At 50.0% G+C, this 20,784-nt stretch overlaps 1 long non-coding RNA gene across 2 annotated transcripts; it reads right to left on the bottom strand.

Annotated features, from left to right (window-relative positions):
• Positions 1-367: 367 nt before the first annotated feature.
• On the bottom strand, positions 368-19,527 carry LOC132025127 (uncharacterized). 2 transcript variants are annotated; one of them, XR_009406423.1, is made up of 3 exons: positions 19,500-19,527; positions 11,985-12,142; positions 368-474 (listed from the first exon to the last, which is right to left on the bottom strand). It is a non-coding gene; the product is annotated as an uncharacterized LOC132025127 (long non-coding RNA). The 2 variants fall into 2 exon arrangements; XR_009406424.1 differs by lacking the exon at positions 368-474 and adding an exon at positions 3,634-3,709.
• Positions 19,528-20,784: the final 1,257 nt, after the last annotated feature.

The raw sequence follows: 20,784 nt of genomic DNA, 5'->3' as shown, positions 1-20,784 counted from the left end.
CACAGTGTTTGGGATGCCCCACGGCACAGAATTTCCAGGGACCCGTGATGCCTGATAGTTCAGCGAGTCCTAAAGTGAATACGAAGAGTGTTACGTCCACGAGTAAGTAAATGGGGTGCTAACAGCCCTGAGAGGCTGCATCGTTCCCATCTGAACCAGAACTTGCCTCTGATACAGAAAGAAGGAAACAGCATTCTAAGAAACATAAATGATCAATGAACCCTCTCCTAGGCTTTCTGACTCTTGTTGCTTCTCTTTATTAGCCAAATACTTCACAGAGAGTGATAACTTAGAAGGAAAGACAGAGAGAGGACAACCCCTAGCTTCTCCGCTCTCGGTCTTCCCTCACTCACCAGCTGACCGGTGGTCCTGATGTTGGTAGGATGTATGCATGTCAGGAAGCAAAATAAAACAGTTGAGTTCATTTTGTGCCGTGTCCCCTTGGCTCCAGGAACGATGAAGTACATGCAGGAGCTGCGATTAAAGAACTGTGTCATAACAATTCTGCACGAGTTCGGTGCTCTGACGTCAAGTTTCAAAAAGCATTTTAAAACTTAAAATTGACCATTACAAGGTGCGCTAATAATTTAAGATTTTAATTTCTTCTCCTGTAGAATGACATTAAATTGCAAATTTAAAAATACCATGATAAATCAAGAGAGAGGCTACAAAGGAAAGGAAAAAGTTTTGTTTCTTGTTTGTATTTGTTTGTACACTTAAAAGCTAAGTTTTTTCTTGCTTATTTATTTATTTACTTATTTATTTATTTATTTATTTATGTATTTTAAAGATTTTATCCAAATATTTGACAGAGATCACAAGTAGGCAGAGAAACAGACAGAGAGAGAGGAGGAAGCAGGCTCTCCGCTGAGCAGAGAGCCTGATGCGGGGCTCAATCCCAGGACCCTGGGATCATGACCTGAGCCGAAGGCAGAGGCTTAACCCACTGAGCCACCTAGGCGCCCCTTTTCTTGCTTTTTTAAATGAGGGACCCTGTGTTTTCATTTTGCGCTGGGCCCCACAAATGTAGCCGGCTTTGGAATGGAAGTTCTAGAAGCTGGCGCTATTAGATGCTACTTTGTATTGCATTCCCCCAGACAAGTCCCGTTCTCAGAACCATCGTATGTGTTAGTAAGAAGGGCTGTGCTGACCACCACTACACTATGTTCTGTCACATACTCTCCTGGCCATGACACCGACCTTCAATTTCTAGCACCAGTTTTCTTAGAAGCCGGGTGAGAACAATGTTACCTCTCCTACTAGGTGTCTGTGAGACTTAAGTAAACACACTAAATCATTGTTATGTATCTCTACTTGTGGGAGGAGTTGTGATCTCTCTCTCTCTCTCTCTCTCACACACACACACACACACACAGAGAGCCTGCAAAGGGCAAGCATGTCACAGTAGCCCAGGTTGGGCCTGTCATGGGAGGAGCCAACAGGCAGAGCCTGTGCTTTGTGGAGCCCCAGAAACCAAGTGCTCTCTATTTAAAGTCCGTCACAGAGATTGCTCTCTGTCCACAGAGTTCTGTGGAGAAAAAGTGGCTTCCTGGTACATTCAAAGAATGGGATAGAGCGTGTCATCCAGCAGGTAGGAAGACGAAGAAGGCATCAGACAGGAAGCACCATACTAAGAACCTCTGGGTCAGAATCTTCCGTCCAAAAAACCAAGTGAACCTGGGATGAACCCCCCAGCCAAAGTCACCAGTTGAAAAGTTCATATGAACTTTGGGGTTTTGTTGCAAAACATGTAATCAGGCCAAGTTTCAGGTTCCATAACAAAGTTCTTCCCAGCCTGGTGACCACAAGCCAGACTGACATCTGTAAGTACATTTCCACGAAAAAAAAGGTGCTGCCTAATTGCATTAGGAAAATTGTACCATGCTCCATGGGAGAGCGGTGATGTGCTTTGACAAACACAAGGAAAACTTACTCCTCTCTGTGCTGTGTCCGTCTTCCTTGGGGTCACAGCCATTACCATGGAGATAACAAAGAAAGGCTCAATCTTATTTCCCTAATGAAAACCAAGTTGGCTGTTCTTTCCTAGTAATGATCACAGCAACCACCCAGCATGTTGCTACCAAACCATCTTACTTCCTTCCAGTCACAAGGATTGTAATTCTCTTCTGCACAATGACCTTATGACTTAGAAGCTCCCACAAGGGAAGGGAGTACTAAGTGAAGGGAGAACCTAGGGTAGAGAAAGGGCAAATAGGTGGAGATAAGGTATTGCAGAATCAGTGTTGTTTGTTAACTGGAAAAATAGAGAAAGAATGTGGAATAAAATCCTTCAAAGACAGTCTTTCAAAGTACATAGGACTCTGGGGAAAGTGTTTTAGGAAGGAAGTCGAAAATTATGGATGTTTCAAACAGGAAAATTGTATAAATGGACATTTCCTAAAACGGGAGTGTTTGTGCTTCTTGAAAGCTTGGAATCACATTTCTGTAACAGGGATAATATTTTGCAAATATCACACTTCTAACTTTCTGGTTTCCTCTTAAATCACCTTCCCCGGCTGTCTTCCACCTCCAAGGCTGAGGCACAAGGCTTCTGGCCCCAGGGACACTGCCTAGAACAAAGAGACCATTGATCAGTTTGAATCTCAAAGCTGACTTTCTTGACCTGTTAAGCAAGAAAATCATCTTCAAAGCCAGGCATTGTTGAAAAGGAAGGGGATTTTCTAAATTCCTTTAGCTCCCATTAGTATATCGAGAGCCATACCTGGTGGAATAGATCCTGGAGATTTATTCTGTGCCATCAGGATGGGATGTCAAGGTGTAGAAAACAGGCTGTGTTCAGCCTAAGAGGTTGGATGAAGAAGGCAAAGGGGAAGCCGGGTGGGGCCTGAGCTCTCCTCTCAGATCCTAAGCCCTTGGACAGGGGGCCCCGTGGACCAATGAGGGGAAGGCAGAGAATGTTAGGAGACTAGAGACTCACTCTGGGTCTCACTTCTCTGAGGAGTCTCAGGAGAGGCTAGGACCCTCAAGAAGTCACTGCCAATATGGCGCGAGGCAATGGGACAACAGTGGAAGAAGGTCATCTGGCTTGTAAGTCTATGACAATGTTCTTGGTCACTAGTGTTTCTAGAGGGCACGTGGGGAGCCCTAGGGTACCGGGGTGTGAAGGTGGAATGATGAGATGATGAAAACCATGATCAGCATAAAGAGGCCATAATAGGCCCTGAAACCAGGAGAAATGGCCAGAAGTGGAGGTCATCATATCACCCCCAAAATGCCAGGTGGATATTGATCCCAAGACAGCGGCCAGGCCAGTCCCACCCCTCTGCCTCAAAGATCCAGAGGATCCCACATGATCCCCTTTCTCCTCTACCACCAAATAACATGAGGTCTCTTTAACCACCCTGCCATAGAAAATGAGCTTTTACTGATAGAGGGCAAGATGTTTCAGGGGGAAAATCAAACCAGTCCCAGAAAGGAATTGAATTTCCAATAACTGAAGTACTTAAATTAAAATGAGAGCATTTAAATCGGAAGAGACTCAGATATTGCTAATTGGCAAGGTTGAGGGGGGGGTTGCCTAAGGAAGCTCAGACCAGCTTGATATTGCACATCTGGGTGGAGCGTGAGTGTATTTGAGACGCTGTTACATCTGTATTCCTCGCCGCTCCTTACCCTTCTACTGAGTGTAACACGTCATCCTCCTTCAAGTCAAAGCAGATTTGGTGTTTGGAAGTGTCCTCCGGGAAGCCTAGGGGCACGAGAAACTTTCTTTAATGTCCCAAAAAGGCAATAGCAATTTAAAGTTTGCAAGATATCCTCTTGAGAAGTCCTCAATGCTCACATCACTTGAATTAAAATCAAAGCTGCAGGAAAGACTAGCTGAGCCCCACTGTGCTTCGTGTGAAAGTGGAGGTCAGCATTCTTTGAGGGAGAGGAGAGTGTTGCCAACCATTGGTGGGGGGTGGGGGGGAGATGTGGAATGACAAATCACAAGAGCCCAGCTCCCTGACAAAGTCTCCATTGAACCTGCGATGAAGCAAACTAGACAGACTCAGGCTGGCACGGGAAAGGAAGATGAAATTTCGTGATGTTACTGGTGATCTTTGGGGCCAGGGCTCCGTCCGGTGGACACCTGTGCTCCCACCAACTATGGATCTGTTCAAGCCATCAGTGATGAGGCCATGTACACATATAAATGTGGCCCAGGAAGAGCCCTAGGATCCATTTAAGGACAGCTAACAGCGGAAGTTCAAAAGCAAAGCTGAATGTGCAGGGGGCAGGGCAGAGGACTGAGTTGGAAAAATGGTTGCACGTGTTGGGTCATGTCCAAGATGCTTAACTGTTATAGAATGCCCACTTTATTGTCCTGGGCTGTGTTATTAAGGTGCCCATACTGAGAAGCAGCTCTCGCCTGCCTCTGCCAGCCCTCATTGATTTTCAGCAAAGTTTCTGAAAATTATGCCCGATACCTGGAGGAGCCTGACTTCTTGCAAAGACATCAAGCATCCGAGAGGTTGAACGGAAGGTAACCGGCCAACTTGAGCACCGAAGATTGAAATACAATCTGCTCTGTTTTATGGCTGAACATCAGATGTTCGACAAACAGTACAGACTCGTTTAGAATAATGGTTCTCCTCCCTTTCACCAGCAGGCCACCGAATTCCAATCAGTGTGTGAAATTCATTTCTGTTCCAACAGGGGTGCATTCTGTTCCGGTGATGTCGGTCAGATGGAAGGGAGCCGAGCCAGCCTGCAAGCGTGTGGAGTGGGGTCCACCTGCCTGAGAGGGTAAGAAGTGAGGCATAACGAGGAGCCAGCTCTCAGGGTAGAGTGGGGTTTACTCGAAGTGGGAGAACTTTCTGAGGAATTATAACAACGTGTGACTGAGCTGGTCAACAAGTCTACTCAAGGGCAGCTCAGTGCTTAAGGACAGGCAAGTAAGCAGTGAAATAATGATGGATGGACCTTAATCCCATCAGGAGTGCCACCAACAATTCATAGATTCAGAGAGCAGGGAGCAAAAGGGGAAAGAGCCACTGGTTTAGTAAAATAAATCCTTAGGAAGAAAGTCATGCATTCCAGGCACGTTACTGTCATAGGCTGACGAACGTGAATGTGATGGTTAATTGCTGGGTCATATGTGTCAACCTGACTGTGTCACAGGGCGCCCAGATGAGGCAGTTTTTTCGGGGTGTGTCTGTGGAGCTGTTTCTGGACAAGATTAGTGTTGGAATCGGTGAACTCAGGAAAGTGGGTTACCTTCCCTGGTATGGTGGGGGATCATCCAAACCCTTGCAAGCCTGAATAGAATGGAAGGTATAGGAAAGAAGAAGTCACCCCTTCTTCTTCTTCCTGTCTGCCTGTTTCAGCTGGGACATGGCTCTTCTCCTGCTCTTGAACCTTGAGCTGGGAGTTAGATCATTGGCTCCCCTCATTCTCAGCTCCTCCAACTCGGACTGAATTACACCACTGATTTCCCTGGGTCTCCCATCTGCCAATAGTAGATCATGGGACTTAGCCTCCATAATTGTGTGAATTAATTCCTCATGGTAAGTCCCTCTCTTATATATGAAGCACCCATTGATTAAGATACAGATACAGATACAGATACAGATACAGATAATTCCTACTGGTGCTGGTTCTCTGCAGAAGCCTAATACAATTCATTCACAAACTCCCATTTTGCCCTAAAAACAGTTTCAGAAATCATCTTGTCCAACCCATTCAGACTTCTGTACACAAGTGGCAGGTCCTGTGCACTAGGGAAAAAAAAGAGAATGAGACTTTGCTTTCAGTGTGATCTTATTTAAGATGATATCGCATAGTCTATGTCACAGAATCATAGATTCTTCAAATGGAGAGAATGAAAAAAATCACCACATCCGATTACCCCACCCCCATTTTTTAAAGGACTCTAATCAAAATATTCCTATCAAACTGTCCTTTGACACTTGGTGCTCACACTTTTAGCCACTGGGAACTCACTACCTCCAAGAATAGCCCATTCTATCTTTGAAATTATGGTTATTATGGATGACGAAATCACTCTTGGGAATTGTTTCTGCTTTGTTTTTGTTAGCTGTCGTTAGCCAACTCCGGCTATTTTTTTTTTTTTTACCATTCTCTGCAAAATACTATATGTGTATACACAAGCGCACACACTCAAACACAGAACCAGCTAGTATAGTACTCCCAAATCAATAGGATTAATTTGGAGTCAATTGCACTATGGGTGTGTTCATACACACACACACACAAGCACACACATGCACACATCTTGTTACTCTGGTTCTTAAACTGTCATCAAGAATGGTTTATTTATTCAACCATTGGCTGCTCTTTGCTTTGGAAATTATTAACAGACCCAAAGAGTTGTGTGTGTGTGTGTGTGTGTGTGTGTGCGCGCGCGCGCTTTGTTTTTTGTTTTTTTTTTTTTAAAGCTCACCAATTTGCCTTGGGGCAAAAAAAAAATGAGCGCCATTTATCATTTTGCCAAAATAAGTAAGACTTGATAAGGTGAGTACACATCAGTTGCTTGAGTTAATACGGGGAATGTTGACTCGGACACCACTCATTCATCGTCTGGGTACTGGTGGACCTGGCCGGTTCATAGAGTCTCACCTCAGCCTATACCCAAATCATCTGTGTGCATGCTTATAGCTATGTGTAGGCTTTCCCTCTAAGAGTTATCCCATGGAACAAGGGTTACTGGGCTCACTGGCATCTCTAAAAGATTAAATACTTTTCCTTCTGACCATATTTCCCCATTTGTAACCCACTGACGGTAAGACACGCCAACGTGTTAATACCACCTTTCAGTGGGCGCCTATACGTTTAATGGACACGTCAGCTGTAAGACGTCGTGATCTCAGAAATAGTGAGGGGTGGGCAAGGGAGCATTTGCTGAAGCGAAGGGAATGCACCGTTTACTTTCCTGAGCCTCAGAGACATAAAATGCAAGGAAGTTTTTCAACAGCAGCACCACAAAGAGGAAGGAGCATGGGTTTGTTTGGGGGGTCTGCGTTCTGCAACGCACTCCATCCCCCCACCCCAGCTGTTTTCCCAGGGTCCCTGCTTCTTACGAAAGATGTGCTTTCACCTCCATTAACATCTTCTCCTGGGCACCTTTACTTCGTCGGCTTTGATGTTTGGCAGTGGTGCTGAGCTGATGCCAGCCAGCCCAAACTCCAGCCCTCCTCAGAAAGGGTCTCCTGCGTGTTTGTTTTAGCTTCCGAGGCTGGTACATCCCCCCAAACCAGCTGCATTAGGAGAGAAGCAGCCCATGAGTTATGGACATAAATAGCGTCGGGGAAGATGGACCTTCACACGGACAGATAAAAAAGTGGTATCAGGGAGACAAATAAGAACACAGGGATAAATAAGTGATAATCCCCAAGAAAACTTTTCTTCTCCCCAAATCAGCAACCTGAAAACTTGGGAGTTACTGTCTTTCTTTCGTAAGAAAGCGCTCCAGAATTCATCCACAGCCTCATCACTTCCCCCAGCCGACGGTCAACGGTCTAGCAAACCCGAGGCGGCTAGGCCCTGTTGCCCAAGTTTCTATGTGAACATCGGTGTGGTTCGTAGACGGTGAAAAGCACAGTCTTCCTGAGCCAACTAGAGGTCAAGGCTGGGCATGGGATCAGGGGTGTCTCTTTTCCCTTGAATCAAATCCGAGAGACATTTGCTTAAAATCCTGCTAGGAAATTAAGAGCAGGTCAGAAGCTCTCCGGGTCACTATTTTTGCCAATCCATTGGCAGTCCCTTCACGGGCTTTGTTCAGCTAATTACTCTTCCCAGACACTTGTATTCACCACATGCAAATTATCACAGAAGGGAGCTTTTTTTTTCCCCCCTTCTATTTTTTTTTTAAACATACACTTGAATTATACTCTTCTGACATCAGCTTCCAGCCCCACTGAGGGGTTTCCAACAGCCTAATAACAAACAGATTAGAGGCCAGAGAAGCATGTATGTTCCTCGAGTCCTTCCCTGCGTCCAGCTGTGAGGCTGTTCCGAGATCGGAGGCGGAGGCCAGCCCCGACTGCGGCTCCAACTCTGATGTTAAAATGGAAACTCGGTGTGAAGGCCCCGGGGGGATTCCAGAACACTAACTCCGTGGCCCATCCGAAATGGAGACTCTTCCCCCATTCTGTTCCCGCTGGTATCAGTTCCAAGTTGGAAAGCGGCCTCCTCTCCGAATTCAAGCTGGGGCCGGCGTGGAGCAGGGCTTCTCAGATATTATAAGCCAGTGTGAGCTCAAAAAAGAATTCACTGCTCAAGGCCAAATAGCTTCAAAGCTAATAATCCTCCAGAGTCGGTGTGAGAGCGCCGCAACTGTCAATGTCAACTGACACCATGCGTGGGGAGCGCGGAACTTCAATGGTGACATCACGGTGCAGAGGGCAGAGGGCAGCCGCCATGGAGGGAAGTGCCGGGGCCCTTCAGATCTTGGAAACCTGCGAGGATTTAGCTGGACTAACGTGTCTCCGTGTAGTCATTGCAGTCTTAGGCTCCTCTGATTAAGGATTTAACGTATTCAAAGGGTTTTGGCAGCCGCGAGATGACACGTTTTCGGGAGCTCGATTGGATTCCATTATCTCCTCCTTTCTTCTTCTGCAGACGTGCCCCCTCCTCCCAGGCCTCCAGACCAGCTTTCCCCAATGAGAGGCTGGCCGGCTGGGGGTCCCTCCTGGCCCCCATCTCCCCTCCCCTTTGGTTCCTGCCTGGGTTTTGCTTGTCAAGCAGGTCCAGCCTCCCTTCTGCCTGAGAGCATTGGGATGCCGCCCTGGGGGGACTTGAGTGGTTTCCTCCAGGGCTCCCCTGAGCCACACAGAACCTCCTTACCCCGCCCTGTGGTAGGAGGAACGCAGGATCCCGTTAGAATACACCCAGAAATATATATATGGTCAAGGTCATAGTTCACAAGAATAAACTTCACAGAATCCTTGGGGAGAGTAGAGAGCGGGAAGCAAAGCTCAATGCAGGAACAGAAGGTCAAGGAGGGAACTTCCCAGCCTTCCCCACCCTACCTCCAGCCTGTGAGGACAAGGCAATTCAACTCTGCCCGGGCTTACAGTCCGTAAATGAGGCTATTAAAGACTCGTCACACAGCCCAAACCTGTCTGCCAGGTGCCCGGTGCACCAGGTAGTGACGGCAATATTGGGTCCACCAGGTCAGTGTTCCTGCAGCTCATTGACGAGAACAGAGTCCAAGCCAGAGAGACCTGAACTCCAGTCTTGGTCTAACTAGCTGTGTGCGCTTGACAAGGGCCTTCCCCTCTCCGTGCCTCAGTCCTAATCTGAAAAATGGGAATAATGCCTCAGAGGGTCAGGTTATGGGAAGATAACATACAAAAATGCAGGTGAATCGCTTAGCGTAATGGCTGACCCCAGTGTATGTTCAATAAATGTGAGCTGTTAGCATTATTAGTACAATCATGGGCACTCAAAGAGTTTTTGCCTATACCTGAAGGAACTAAAAATATTGGAATTTGAGGGGACCACAGAATCACTTCAGAGGGAAGAAATAAAAATTTCTATAGATCACACTGCGTACTGCTTTCCATACAATGAATGTCAATCCATGTAGAGATTGGTCCTTGCAAGTGTGGTCCAAAGGAATGGTTCTGGAGTGCCCAAGGAGTTAGGCTCAGAAATGACCATGAAGAGAGCCTGGGACACTTCTCAAATTCATCAATATCTGTCCTGGTTCTGACTCTGGGTCTTTCCTTTTCCTTTGTTTCAAACTTCAGTTTTATATTAACCTTCCTGGAGCACAACTGACACAGACAAATGCACACTTTTTAGGTGAGTTTTGATGAGTTTGGGCAAATATGGTTGCTTGCATAGCTACTATGACAGTCAAGGTCATGAACAATACCCCCATACCAGAAAGTTCTCTTGTACTCTTTGTTAGTGACTGTCCACACCCATGACCCAGTCCTAGGCAACTGATAGTTTACTTTCTGTAGATTAGATTTGCCAGTTCTTGGTCTTCAAATAAATAAAAGCAAAGAGCATGCATTCTTTTGTGCCTGGCTTCTTCTGCTTGCTGTAATGTTTATAAGATTTGGTGTTCTGCTGCCTGCATTAGTAGTCCAGTCAGTCTGAATTGCTGAAAAGGACTGCACTGTACGGATGTATATGTTGTTGATCCATTCAACCTATTGATGAATGCTTGGACTACTTCCATGCTGGGGCTCATATAAAGGGAAACACTATAAACACTACTTGTGTTTTCATTTCTCCTGGGTAAATACATACAAGTGCAATTTTTTAATTTTAAAAGAAACTGCCAAGCAGTTCTCTGAGGCAGTTGCACCCCATGGCATCCCTGCTCTCAAATATGGCTGCATATAGTGGCCCAGAGCGGGCTGTCGAGGGAGGGGGCCGTGGGAGGGGTTTGCCCTCCCTGGGGAATAATATCTTATCACTGACATTGTTTAGAATTGCTGATGCGTAGGGATAATCCAAAACAGATTGGCTTTGAGTGGTTCTGTTATTGTTCCCTGCCCTAGACAGACTGCTTACACTGCCCCGCCCTTGGCACAACCACTGTCCGCCAACAGTTGGTGTAGTCAGTCTCTTAAATCATAGTTGCCTTCGTGCCCATGTAGTGGCATCTTCTGCAGTTGAATTTGCCTTTCCCTGATGGCTGATGAAGTTGAACTTACATATCTTCTTCAGTGAGGTGTCTATTCAAATCTTTGCCTTTTTTTAATTGAGTTATTTGTCTTCTTATTGTTGTGCTATGGGAGTTCTGTAGGTATCCCAGATGTAAGCCCTTTGTCAGGTACACGTAGAGTGAGTATTTCTCCCAGACCGTGCCTTCTTAACACTTTCCTTTCCGCTAATCCTTATCTGACTGACCTACACGGACATCAGCTTTCTGCCTTGACGCTGACAGTCTAGCAAGTACATTTCTACCATAACTAAGAGAACCGCAGAAGTCACGGGTTCCGCAACACCACTAATGGGAGGAGGCACTCCTCTCTCTTCCTTCCCAGGATGGTTTTTGTTGCTACTGGTACTGTGGTTGCCCATTTATAGACTCCAGCTTAAATTGGGAAGTTCTGCCCCCTCCCCCAGAACCTGTTGCTGCTGGGAACACAGTTCAGCTTCCCTTCTTTCCTGCTCCCACCCTTGTCCATCTGAGTGCCTCGAGTGGCCTTTTCCAGTGCTTTGCTCCAAAATGTCCCACCCTCCCCTACCACCCCATGTCCACAAAACCTTGCACTGGGTTTCATCTTCTTGATGAAAACTAGAAGAAAGTGTTCACGGCTTCCTCCCCAGCTGTGGATACAGGTGTGTTGACCCGTTCCCTTCTTCATATCCATGCACAGAACCTGGAACCTGAGTTGGGCCTTTTGAAGCCACCATATTCCCTTCCGCACAGAGCCATCATGGTGGGATGGGGGCAGGGGGTGGCAGGAAGCCAGGTCAGAGTCTTCCCAGGGAAACAGAGACCTCAGCCACCTTCCAACACCAGGCCATGAGGAGGCTGTGCCAGTTTGTAGTGGTGCGATTCAGGAATGGGCAGAGCCACCAGGACCTGTAAAAACCGGCCTACGTGCTCCCGCTGGATAACGTCAGCCTTGCGCTGGTGGGTAGTTTGGGAGGATTCAAAGAGATGCTACATAAAAGGCACTTAGTATGATGTCTGGCACCAGATAATTGCTCAGGAACTGTTAGCTATTAGATCGAGATCCCTTTTATCTGACGCAATATGAACTGGTGTTGGGCGGTTAATGGAAAAAGTTGGTTGAAAAGAGAAATCCGAGAAAATTAGGCTACGCACCTTCAACATTTTAAGTTAAAACATATACATGTACATCCACTCCCTAGTCTTTGATGTGGGTCCAAAGGCCTTTCCATTGAGTGTGGGTCCGTGGATGGGTGTGTCCAGCCGTCTTCCCTGAGTAAACCCCACCCAGTACTGCATCATCTACGCTTCCCAGTTTCCGTTCCTTTCAAGTGCTGTGAGAGAGGACATGTGCCAAATGCTCCGAGTGGAGACTCACCCGAGATGTGCTCGTTTTGCCCACCACCTCCAGTGTTCGCTACCCCACACCTAAGAAGAGCGCGACTTCCAACCAGCCCGTCATGTCATCTTCAGAAAGCACTTCGCTCCATTGGCAAAGGAATGACGACTCTTTTCTTTCCGCTGTCATTATATCATCTGTTGGCAGAACGTTTCATTAAACGCCTTAATTGCAATAAGGCTTCTACAAAGACAAGCAAAGCAAGCATGACACAGGTTTGGGAACAAAGACTCCCTGGCGCTTAGCAAAAGCGCGTCCACGTGGCGGAAGCGAAAGTGCGTCCTGGGCCCCGGTGGATTGGGTGGGGGAAGGGCAGGCTCATGTCCCCTGGAAGAGTGCAAGGAGGTGCTAGAGAATGACTCCTAGCCACGGGCATTCACTGGGTCCTGGGCATCACCCAATGTGCTTTAAGAAGGGGCTGAAGAACAGTTATTATCTAGAAGATGGATGAAGCAGACGCGGTGGAGAGAGTGCCTGTCTTTGTTGTTGAGCTTTGTCCTGACCTTTGGGATGATGTGCTACACCTCTGGAAAAATCCGTGGCAGGAGACTTTGGGAGTTACAGGACCTGCGTTCTAGTCCTGGTCTTGTCAATTACACAACTTGTAACCTTGGCCACGACACTCCCCCTGAAGTCCTAGAAGAGAAGTTTGATGTGTTCAGAAGTAGGTGATTCTGCCCACATCATCCCTGAGGACATAATGAGACCATGTGTGGGAGAGCTTCTCTGTGCATGTTACGGCCTGGCTCAGCCTGAGCAGTGTCTCCTGTCCGTCTGCTGGTGGCCGTGACCCAGATGCCAAAGGGCAGGCCAGGCCACATGCTGGGGCTTTCAAATTCTAGGCACCAGTCCCTAGGAGAGGAAAGGGCAAAAGCACATTCCCTGTCAGCTCCTCTCAGCATCTCGCTCTTGCCTTCCCCTTCTGCCCTTTCACGGCTGCCAGAGTGCTGTTTATCGGGCAGAGCCCCCAGCCTGGTGCCTGGGCACGTCCAAGGGCAGGAGCTGCCATGCCAGACAGCCCTCTGCCAGGTCCGCATGCTGGTACCCCCACACACCATTAACCACAGCCAATCCACGCCTGTTCTCTATGTGCCTCTTTTTGCAGGGAGGATGGAGATGGGAGGTGGTGTGATTTGGAATATGACGAAGGAACCAGTGTTAAAGACCTCCACCCACCAGGCACTGACACAGCCTCAGGGGCGGTTCCGGAGAGCAAGAGCATCCGGTAAGACTTGGTACTCAGAGCAGGTCTTTGCTAAGTACAGTGGGCAGCCCTGTGCATGGGGGTGCTTTGGAGGGTCCCCAGGATGACTTCTGCCCCACTCAGCTCCTCTCATCAACTTCCTGAGGCAAGAGACCCCACACATTCATAGCCATTTGTCCCTGGATACGGCAATACCCCAGGGAAGGAACACATTAAGTTCTATCAGTCATTTTCCCTCTGATCTGAAGACCCTAGAATCTTCCTGCAGTTGTTTTGTTGTTGTTGTTGGGCTGGGAAGGGAGACTGGGAGGACATGGGGAGACAGAGAAGGAAGAGGGAAGCAGTGTTTGTGGTCGGAGACAAGAACAACACAGGAGGGAAGAGGTCCAAGAGAGGCCGTTCCAGGACGGGAAGGGAAGAAGAGCCTAAAGGTTAGCCCGGCGCCTCTAGAGGACTCCAGTGCTAAGAGATCACAGATCCAGAGCACAGAGAAATGGCCATTCCATGTGCGTGCGTGCGTGTGTGTGTGTGTTCCTACAAAACCCCTAAAATGATCTAATATTATTTTAACTTTTTTCCAGAATGAACAGATTGACATTCTGTGAATTTTTCCCGCTATCTAAACCCAGCCCTGATTTTTCTCTCTCCATCTGTGTTCCTTTGGCAGAAACTTGTACCAAAAGAATGAAGGAGTGAAGGGTCATTCTGGGAAGGACGGGATGTGGGCCAAGCTGGGAGTTCACTTCTGCTGAAAGGGCCCAGCCACCGGCCACCCTGTGAAACATTAATGAGCGAGGACTTTCAGGGCCCGGCCAGGGGACTGATCCGTAGATCCATTTCTCACATGCATGCTTTTATGCCAGACTCGCGACAGCTCTGTGTTAGGATTATTGTATAGTTTTGCTTCCTTTTATAAAATTTCAGCCCTGCTTTCCACACAGCGTGTGCTGTGCTGGGGTGGGGGTGGGTGGGTGAGAAGAGGGTCACATGAGCTTCCCGAGGCTGGAATTTCAACCCTGGTTGTCCCCACACATCTGGAGGCTGAGGGATAAATCCTACATGTACACTTTTAACCACTGAATGCCTGGGTCGGCCCTGAAGACGGTGTCTGTGTGATACCCCCTCCCCCTCCAGAGAGCTGACCTTGGTGGATGTATCCCTTCTGGAAGGAACCTGTCTCCCCAGTCAGGCAAAGCTGTGTCTGATCTAAAGTGTTGTCCCTGGCAGGTGGAAAGGAAGGGAAGCTTTTCCAAGGCAGCTAGGAAATTAGAAAGAGCGTGACTTGAGGAGTCTGCTTCTGTGCTGTCCTGTCTGTGACCTTGAGCAGGTCACTTAATTTCTCTGAGACCCCGGTTTAAATGTGTTTTAGACTTGACAGCGGTGTTAAATGAGATCTGAGAATAGTTTCTGGCACCGATTCCGAAGGTGGTGGCCACTCTTCTTATCTGCCGTGGCCTCTGCGTCCTTGTCCCTGAAGAGTTCATGATGCCAACGGGTGAGGTAGGACAGAGCAGGCAGGCGGGCATTCAGCCAAAGATCCTGAGCTTTCTGTGTTCCGCGCTCCCCCCAGGTGCTCCCCGGAGCCCTCAGGGATGCACGGGTAGCCCACCAAGCAGTCTTTATGACTCTAAGTGATCCATGGAGCAGCCCGCGAAAGGCCAAGTGTTGCTAACAGGAAGTGATGGTTGATCCTGTTTAGTTGGAAATGTCCAGAAAGGCAGGATTTAAAGGAGGCTCGAATTCCTGCAGCCCCTCTCGCGGGAACTCTGGCTCAGGGGTGAGAGACATGGTCTGTAATGTGTCAGGGAAGGGGGTGCAGGTGGGGAAGGCTGGGCCCTGTGTGGTTCCTCCCCGTCACCCAGGATTATGCTATTTTCGTCCACTTCTATTCAGACAGAGAATGGGGGGAGGAAGGGTGGATGTTGGGGAGGACGGGGGTGGGGTGCTCTCTGGCTGACGGAGCCTTCACAGACAGGCAGAATGGGCGCCCAGAGTCTGTGCCTCTTCTCCCGGGAAACCCAAGCAGGGACAGGGATGTTTGGCTCATCCTGAGTTTGGGCAGTGTGCTGCTCGGACCACTGAAATGTTCCACCACTCATTAGTAGTTTCAGGAGCACAAGAATCAACAGGGTCATTGTCATTCGCTGGCTCAAACAGGTGATGGTGTTCATGACTTCCTGTGATCCAGCAAGGCGTCTCTGGGACACCTCGGAGATTGGGTGTCATTTTTGGTCCAAGATGGGGAGGACCCCTGGCTTGCTCTAGGATCCCGAGCATCTGGTGCAGCCCCCAGAGCCTAACCTGCCTACAAGATGTGTGCCAGGACACGACTCTCGGCAGGCTCAACTTGCCCTACCCATGGCCCCTTACCTAGATAAACCGGTAGGAATCCCTTGGTTTCTCAAGGAGCAGCCCCCCTGGGGCCTGGCTCAGGAGCTCTTCACCATCCCATCCCACCCCCGGAAACTGGGGCCCAATAGATGAAGGCATGGGCCATGACCAGTATCCTGGCATCCCCTATTCACTCTGAAGTCTTGTCCCCTTGGGGCAGGGACACGTGCTCACTTCTAACCTAGGGCCTGGCACCTTCTGTGTATGCATTCCGTTGCAGAAGTTTAGGTATATAGCAAAATCCCTGGCCCAGGGATTTAGACCCATTTAGCTAGCTGGGTATCTGAGTCTGTTCAGGCTGCTCTAACAGAATACCATGGACTGAATGACAAAAACAGCGGAGACCTATTTCTCACAGTCCTGGAGACTGGGAGGTCCAAGGTCAAAAAGCATGGGCAAATTCAATGTCTGGGGAAGGCCTGCTTCCTGGTCCAGAGACAGCGGTCCTCCCGTGGTGTTCTCCCACGACAGAAGGGATGAGAGAGCTCCCTGGGGTCTTTTTTATAAGGGCACTAATCCCACTCGGGAGGGTTGCACCCTCCTGACCTGATCACCTCCCAAAGGTTCCCAGCTCCTAATGCCATCGCTTTAGGGGTTAGGACCCAATCATAGGAATTTGGGGAGACAATATTCAATCCACAACACCTCGTCTGGCAGATACACTAATACCTGTTGTATATTAGAACACACAGAATGTAGGTGTCTATTACCGCAATATCCAGTTGTAGCAGAGTAGACACAAAAGGGACATGAATGGAAAAGAAAAGATTTAGGAAGGTCAGGTAACTTGCCCTAAGCCTCATCTAGTCACTTTCTGGTATAAATAGAAAAGATTATCCAGGTTCTCTGCACCTGAGGCCGGGGAAGCTCCTGTCTGGTCCTGCACCCTACCGTCCCACATGAAATGAAGAGCTGGCAGGGAAGGCAGCCCAGAGCGATGGAGAGGTCTGAGCACGGAATTTGGAGAATTCTGGCTGTGGCTCCTCTTCCCGACTCTTCAGGACGATGCGGGGCTCAGCCCCGAAACGGGCATAGGAAGGGTTTTTGAAAGGCTCTACTCAAAGAATCAAGACATGCCTCAGTCCTCTGTGCCTCAGTTTCCACATCCGTGAAATGGGAACAGGAGAGCCCCCTGCGCTCTGCCTCTCGGGGTCCCGGGAGCCCATGAGAGGGGACACAGCAGAATGCCTTGTCCAGAGCGGCTGCTTGACAGACGCATCGTTCGCCAGACTATCAATGACAGAAAAAGCCGCTTCTCTGCAGAAATGAAGGTGAAAGGCAGGGCTGAGGGGGAACAGGTGTGAGAGCCTCGACGAGAAAGATCTCCAGGAAGTGAAGGATGACCTTGCAGGGGGGCTCGCCGGGGAGGCGCTCGGCGAGGTGAATGGCATTTAGCTGAGCCAGGCGTTCTTGGCCTCGCTCTCCTGGCCCCCTCGGCCTGGGAAGAGTGCCCTGCGTACGGGCTGCCAGCGCTCCGAGGCCTGCGTAATTACTTAGCGGTTTACTAGCATCTGAGACACCCAGGGTGCACTTCAGCCATCAATTAGCTACGCTCACAGCCCCCCTGTGAGGCCCCATGGTATCAGGACTCCCATTTTTCAGCCGAGGAAACTAAGGTGTAAACAGGTTAAGCAACTGGCCCAAGGTCACACCTTAAGTCAAGCGGTCACCAGGCACCGAGGCCGCGTCCTTGCTGGCTCCCTGGCCTGTCCTTAGCCCACTGGCCCATGCCACTGCCCATAAAATCCGCCGTTTATATCTCGTCAGAAAGCTGGGGAGTGCACCCGGGACTTCAGGAGCCGTGCAGAAAGGCCATTCAGCTGATTTCCAAGGCACCGTAGGGTTTTTAAGGAAATAGTTAACCCCTTGCTTAGAGAGGGCGAGGGGGGGGGCGGGGGGGGGCAACGTGACCTGAGCTAGCAGTTTCTCCGCTGGGCGGCGGGTGCTACGCTCCCCCACCCACCGCCCCGCAGCTGGAGGTAGGGGTCTGGGTTTGCTCTCTCTCTCCACTTGCTCCAGGAGGCACCCGTGCTAGCACCGCACCTGGAACCACGAAGAGCATCTTTCAGGAGACGCTGAGATGTGAACCCAGAGCACAGGCCCGGCCCAGCTTGCCCGCAGCGCCCGGAACTGCCCCAGGGGCTCCCACGGGAGCCAGGGAAAGCTGCTGAGTCTGAAAGGCTCCCACAGGTGAGCAGCACGTGGGCGGGAGGAGGAGGGCAGGGGGAGTCTTCTGTCACCCCACAATCCAGCTGGCCACGCAGAGCCCCTCCTGCCCCCTCATATCCCTCCTCGACTTCCCCATGTTCTAGACCTTCTCTCTCCCAAGAGTGCTGGCCCATGTCCTTGCTTTCCGGGGCCCTTCTAAGTCACCCGCCCTCTTCTCAGCTCCTCCCTCTCCCTTGGCACCTCTTCCCTAAATCCAATCACCCACCTTCTAAAATGCCCCCACAAATATTTCTGGAATCTCCATTTGGACAGCTCCACCCCAGACTGACCCAAACCATGATACAAAATCCTCAACAGGCTTCCAGTTGTATCCCGTCTCCTCAAACCCATCATCACACAGACCCAGAAAGCCTCACCCTTAATTTCTTATTCCTGCATCCTTAGTGCGGGGGATGAAGCCCAGGCTTCTTAGCTCAGGGTAAACGGCCCAGCACACTCTCCTGCCTCTCCCCATCTCGTACTCCGTCTGCTGTGATGTTCACAGCACACACCATCCTTGTCCCCCAAGCCCTATAATGGGGCTGAGGGCTCCTGGAAGGGCCTCTGCCCTCACCAACTGAGCCTTACCCATCCCCACGGCTCCACTCAAGCTGGGAGAAGCCCCCGGCCCCTCTGGCTGGCTGAGTGGCTGTCCTCCGCCGCCACGGCCCTTTGTGCAGGCTGTCCCAGCATCCCACACAGTTACCAAAATGATTTGCCTGTGGATCTCGTCCCCATTCTTGAGGGCGGCCACTGGCATTTCCTCCCACTGTGTCCAGTGCATGGCCACCAAGCCGTTAGAGACTTTATTAAGCTTAAATCAACTGCATGATCTGATTCTAGGGACGTTTCTAATGGTTGATAATTCGCACGTGGGAAGGAAGAGTATAATGGGTTCCCAGTAGCCTCTCCTACTCCACAGGATAAACTTGGGTGTACACATCTGACGGAAGCTAGCCAGCTCTCAGTTTTCTGTTGAAATAGCAGACAAGTCACACAGCCTCTCCGGACCTGTTTCTTCTTTGGTAAATCAAGGGGTTTGAACAAGATCTGTGGGAAGCCCAGATGAGGGACTTTGGTCTTACTACCGGGGTGGAGGGGGCAGCAGGTAAAGCTCTGAGTCCCCCAACATATGTCCTTCGATTAGGGAAATTCTACTCTTACTTGATCAGCTGGGCTTCTACCGAAGGGACCATTGGAACAAAAGCTCTTGTAGCTAGTGAAAACTAAGAAAACCACTTACCCTATGTCAGTGCCAATGGGGAGCATTTTGGAGTAGACCCAGGGTGTCTCTCCACTCCCCTCCAACCACACTTGTGGTCTCAAAGGGTGAGGCTCCTTGAATATAAGCAGGCACTATTGAGTCAGACATCTTTCAGCCCAGTAAGAAGGAGCCCGCAGAAGCTTCTTTTTCCTTGTGACCTTTGAGGATCCCCGGGGACCTCAGGCACTGAAGGCTGCGCTGGGCAGAAAAGTTCAGGCTGTCAGCCGAGCGGCGGGGCTGGCAAGACTGTAATTACAGAGAACGGGTAGGGCACTGGGGAGGAAGGGCAGGGGCTCCGTGGAGCTAAGAGGATGTCGCTCAGAGCCCACAACAACCTCCAGCGGCATCAGCTGCCACCTCTTGGGGGCTGGCCAGAAGGGGACTAGGAAAGACACCAGAGACCCCCTCCCCCACCATTTGTACATACCCCAACAGAGCCATTTCCAGACACTCACAGGTGCAAATGCCTTGTTCCAGGCACAAATGGGTGTGCTCAGGGTGGAGTGAGGGATGTGGGGAGACACACAGCCTCTTCCTGGAAGGGGGACCCCCACGCTCCACCTCCTGGGCATGAGTCACAGCCTTCCCGCTCTCTCCTGGCCATGTCTGTGGCACACCTAGGACCAGCCACAGAATGCATTCCTGGGTCTTGAAGAGCATAGACGAGAGAATCAGACATGCTCAGATTTAAACCCCAGCCCTGCCATTCTGCCGGCTCTGAAACTTTTGTGGGTCAAGTGCACCTCTTCGATCCTTGGGGGCTCAGCCCTGGAAAATGAGGCTAGGTCGGGTAAACTGTATTTTAGTTTTCTCATACATCACGGGCAAAATAAAAATAATACCAATGTTCTTGTTTGTAAGAGGATAATACATGGAAAGAAAACACTTAGGACAAGCCTGATTCCAGTAAGTTCAATTATTAGGCTGCTGTGTGCCTGGGTGGCTCAGTCACTAAGCATCTGCCTTCATGATCCCAGGGTCCTGGGATCGAGCCCCGCATCGGGGTGCTGATCCAGTCGCTCCCTGAGTCTTTCTTGTCCGCCTGTTTGGCTAGCGGTGCGGCACTTTCTCCTCCCAACCACCTCCGAGTTCTGCCGGGGGCGGGGGCCCTGCAAAGCCGTCTGTCCTCCTTCCTCACTCTCCCTCTTGACCTGTCACCCATGAGTGGTGACCAGCCTGGGATGGCCCCCCAAGTGCAGCTGTCGCCTTCCTGGAGCAGCCGTCTCCACAGTCCTCCTTGAGGACCCTGAGGTTGGAGCAGTGTCGGGCTGAGGGCCAGACTCCAACCCAAACTCAACATCAAGTTTAAGCGGCCTTTTGGCGAGAGTCAGGCCACCTCTCAAGGCAGCCCACAGGGTCAGCCAGACCTCCACGGTGTCTAAAGCCGTGGGTATGTGGCAGGGGCTGGGAGGCATCCAGAAAGGGGGTTTCAAGCCGCCCTCCAGAATGTTCCTGAGCACTTTCCTTTGCTTCCTGGTGGGTCAGGGCTAGGCTTGCGGTCTAGGCGCTATACCCTGGCCCATCCTGACCTGTGGCTTCCCAGCTGGCACTGCTGGTGGCCAATGCCTCAGGTGTTCGCAGGGCAATGCTCACAGAGCCTTGGGTTGCTACTAAGCTTACGTAGACCCTGAGCAGGCTTTCCTCTGAAAACACACCTGTCATCTTTACTAAGCTTTTCCAGGAACCAGGTGACATGCAAAGATCACGCCATG

The sequence above is a fragment of the Mustela nigripes genome, chromosome 9 (genome assembly GCF_022355385.1).
Source record: "Mustela nigripes isolate SB6536 chromosome 9, MUSNIG.SB6536, whole genome shotgun sequence".
NCBI classification, from domain to species: domain Eukaryota; kingdom Metazoa; phylum Chordata; class Mammalia; order Carnivora; family Mustelidae; genus Mustela; species Mustela nigripes.
This window is presented reverse-complemented; position numbering and strand designations above follow the sequence as displayed.